This window comes from Canis aureus, chromosome 6 (genome assembly GCF_053574225.1).
Source record: "Canis aureus isolate CA01 chromosome 6, VMU_Caureus_v.1.0, whole genome shotgun sequence".
Classification (NCBI taxonomy): Eukaryota; Metazoa; Chordata; class Mammalia; order Carnivora; family Canidae; genus Canis; species Canis aureus.
Window position 1 is genome coordinate 77,325,144 of NC_135616.1, and position 4,321 is coordinate 77,329,464.

General features: G+C 39.3%; 1 pseudogene; it reads left to right on the forward strand.

The window, feature by feature from the left end:
• Positions 1-1,452: 1,452 nt before the first annotated feature.
• LOC144316594 (U6 spliceosomal RNA) lies at positions 1,453-1,520 on the forward strand (annotated as a pseudogene).
• The last annotated feature ends 2,801 nt before the right edge of the window (positions 1,521-4,321 follow it).

Genomic DNA, 4,321 nt, shown 5'->3' on the forward strand with positions numbered 1-4,321 from the left:
GACTAGACCTGAAATCATATGAAGACTCACGTATCTGTCAGGTGATGGTGGGAAGACTCAAACAGCAGAAGCCTGGAAAAGCTGAGTTGCTCAGCACTTCATGCTGCTTGTAAGCACCCTAGCATGGTGCCTTCGGGGAAGCCACACTGCTCACATGTTGGCTCAGGACTCTGCAGCACGTTTTGGAGAGGTAGGCAAAAGCTGTGTCGCCTTTTCCAATCTAGACTAAGAAGTCATAGAGCATGACTTCTGCCACTTTCCATTAACTAGAATAAGTCACTGGCTTGGGACCATATTTTCAGAAAAAAGGATTAGACTCCGTATCTTGTGGCAGATATGTCAAAAAATGTCAAACAGGGCAGATATGTCAAAGAAATGTCAAAGAATTTGGAAACATGCATAAAACCAAGACATATGGGTATAATATGGAAAAAAATTAAAAAGAACATTTTAAGAGAGAGAATGCAGAATTACAGGACACAGCATGGAAAATCATGGCCCATAATGTGGATCGATGACATCACAATTTGGCTGCACCTTGTATGCCCTTTGAGAAGTCTTAAGATATATGATCAGAAATTTTGGTAGTATTATACAATATCTCTCTTACCAATCCTACTATTTCTCATTCCCCAGAGCTTAACCTATTTTTCGCTCCACCTGTGGGTCACTTGTATGTATGTCCACAAATCAAGCCTACCTGAAAACAGAAGATACTCCCTGATGTGTGAGTATCTATTTCTCCTGTTTCCCTCCTGTGTTATGAGTTGTTGAGACTGATTCCCTGACCCTTGAGTCTCAGTTCTTATACATGGACTCCTGCTTTTATTTCCATTGCATCATTTTCTGGAAAAATTTTATTCAGAATTATGTTATCTATAGGCATGGTAGGCTCTCAGATCAGACTTCTAAGAAGGGGGTCCGGGACCAGTGCAAGCCTCAGGCAGTTTGAACAGTTTAACTGCATACATGGATATCAGACCAAATCATACAATTTACATTAACAATATGAATGACAAAATTAAAAAAGAAGAATTGAAGAGATCCCTATACACCCTGTTTTCTCAGTTTGTCCATGTGGTAGATATTGTAGCTTTAAAGACCATGAAGATGAGGGAGCAAGCCTTTGTTATTTTTAAGGAACTGGGCTCATCCACAAATGCCTTGAGACAGTTACAAGGATTTCCATTTTATGGTAAACCAATGCGAATCCAGTATGCAAAAACAGACTTCTAAGAAGGGAAAGTAGTTTCAGTGGAGAGCGGAGGAAAAAAGGCAGTTAATGCTTATTAAGTTCATTCTCTAAAGTAGACACTGTTAGATACTATATATTCATGGGTTAGATCCCTTTATCAAGGCTGAGAAACAGGGAAGCGAGTCCATCTCCTGTGTATGGCTGGGTGGGACTGGGATACCAAAAAAACAGGCTGGATTAATATTAAAGGCTGTAGTCTCAGAGAAGATTAGCATGGTCCCTGAGCAAGGACGACACAAAAATTTGTGAAGCATTCCATATTAAAAAAAAAAAAAAGGGCTATAGTCTCTGCAAGGATCATATCCAAATGAGATATAGGAGATACTCTAGGTCACAAAGACTGGATAAAATGGGGAGATGTTTGTACTAGGTGTGTGTGAGTGTGTGTGCATGTATCTGTAGTTTACTAAACTTTAAATTTCACAAACATTGCTGGTCTCATATTCATATCTCCAGTGCCCAGTTCTAAGTTTCAATACATTTTTGTGGAATTGGAAAAGAGTTATTAGGTACATGGGTGCTGGTTTAGAGAAAAATAAAGGGAAAAAGGATATATGTGGGGAAGCCAGACACAAGACAATGCTTAAATTTTAAATAAAATCTAAATCTTAACTGCTGTGAGTATTGGGCCCCTATTTTTAGGATTGCTTCAAAAAGTCAGGAGAACCACGGCTGTGGTTTTCAGGACTGTAGTTCCTATAAACAAGCAGGGAGATGACACTTCATGAAAGATCATAGTCCTTGCCCTTTTCTTGTCATTCTCCTTAAAAACTAACTTCTTTTAGAAGACTGGGGTCCTGTTTCTTATGGATAGAACCAAACACAGGTAGAGCAGGACATTACTCTTTCCAGCTTCTTGCTATAATTGTGTGCTTAAAAATTGAGAACCCTTTACTTATCCGTTGCATTCCTCTATTCCACTGTTGATCTGGACTGAATCCAGAGATTGCAGTAATTCTTAGGTACACAGAGAGATCTGGGCTCTTTCCTCAGCCTCAAAAATTGAATAACCAAGGTGAGTTATAGAAAGATGTGAGACTTCACACAAAGGAGAAATCATATCATAGCAGATATGACAGATGGCAAGCTGTTACAATTTCCCTTCTCTAGGACACACAGCTAGATTCCATTTCTCAGGCTCCCTTGTAGTAAGGTGTGCCCACGTGACCAGGTCTAGTCAATAGACTGTAATTTGTAACAAAGCCCCTCCCAGTTTGATTTTGTCTGACACACTCTTCTTAGGAGGGTATTGGACATGGCAAAATCAAAAATGGAAGGTGACTGGGATGCTGTATTGTTACCAGGAGGAGAGTTGCCTAAATAATCAGAATCTCTTTTTGAGAATTTATAAGTAAGCTTATAGGGGATCCCTGGGTGGCTCAGCTGTTTGGCGCCTGCCTTTGGCCCAGGGTGCGATCCTGGAGACCTGGGATCGAATCCCACATCGGGCTCCCGGTGCATGGAGCCTGCTTCTCCCTCTGCCTGTGTCTCTGCCTCTCTCTCTCTCTCTCTCTCTCTGTGACTATCATAAATAAAAATTAAAAATATATATATATATTATAAGTAAGCTTATATTATGTAATGTTTCTGAAATTTGAGGGTATATCTTTTTTTTTTTGAGGGTATATTTTTTACATCAGCTCCCATACCCTTAACTGAAAAGGAGGTGTTCTTGGGCTAGGAAAGCTAAATACATAACTTTTAACCTCATTGAGCTTTTAATATAATCTGGGAAGATAAGCATGACTATCAGACAAAGTTAATGCTAAGGGGTATTAATATATAAAAATGAGCCCAAGTTCTGTAGATAAATATCACTGTATGTTTGATTTGTTGGTAAGATAAAATATTAGCTGCATTTTGAAAAATTGGTAGTTCTTTTAAGTAAGAAAAAAGGATAGGAAGAGTATTTGAGGATGTGGTACTGAGGAAGGCAACTAACAAGAAGGGATGTGTAATTCGGAAGACTGTAAACCCACAAGGCTGGCTAGAGCTTATAGTGTGTGCAAGATATTAAAGATGAGTATGGATATAAAGGTATATTAGGAACAGATTTCAGAGATGTGTTAAGACGAGATGGAGTATTTGTAATTTATATGAGATAAAAATGAATTTTTAGATAGGATTGAAATGGTGAAGGCAAGATTTTGGAAAAGGTAAGGCATGGGATAACTGGCATCTAGAATGCCAGTGAGAAGAATATTGAAATACTTGTAATATTGGCAAAAAATGCCTAAACTAAGACAATAACAATAAGAATAAAAACGCAGGACACTGAGGCATCTGGTGACTCAGTCGATCGAGTGTCTGACTCTTGATTTAAGCAGGTCATAATCTCAGGGTAAGGAGATTGAGCCTCATATTGGGCTCCACGCTCAGAAAGGAGTCTGCTTGAAATTCTCTCTTTCTCCCTTTCCCCTTGCCTCTCCTTCCCACTCTCTTTCTCTTTCTCTTTCTCTAAAATAAATAAATGAAATTTTTTTAACAATGCAGAACACTTCCTCTTTGGGCTATGTGGAGTGGTGTATGAGACCAAGGCTCCCACCGTCAGCAACTACAACACTTGGGAAAAAATGTGGGAAGCAACTGATTCAGGCATCAGACGAGAGACACAACAAGCAGTGGTTCCCATGATAAGGAAAACTTGTGCTCCAGGAGTGCCAGGGCTCTCTGCCTAAGGATATTTTATCAACCATGGCATAGAAGAAGAAGAAAGTAGTATGGCTAAAGAAGCAGAGGCAGAAATCAGAGAATGCAGCTGCTGATGGAATTTGTGGAACGGAGCATACGAGACGAGGGAGCTCCCCAGAGGAAGGACTTGATGAATCTATATGGAAGTCCCTTCAAAACACGACTTATCAATGTTAATTCAAGAAGAAAGACAAAAATCTGCATGGCTCTCTGTCCATAGAAAAATAAAGCTCATTACCAAACCTTTTCACAAAAATAATTTCAGCCTCAGGTGATTTAATTGGTGACTATTGGTGAATTCTATCAACATTAGAAAGGAGATAACACCAGACATAAAAATTCTTTCAGATGGTAGAGAAGGAGGAAACTAATTTA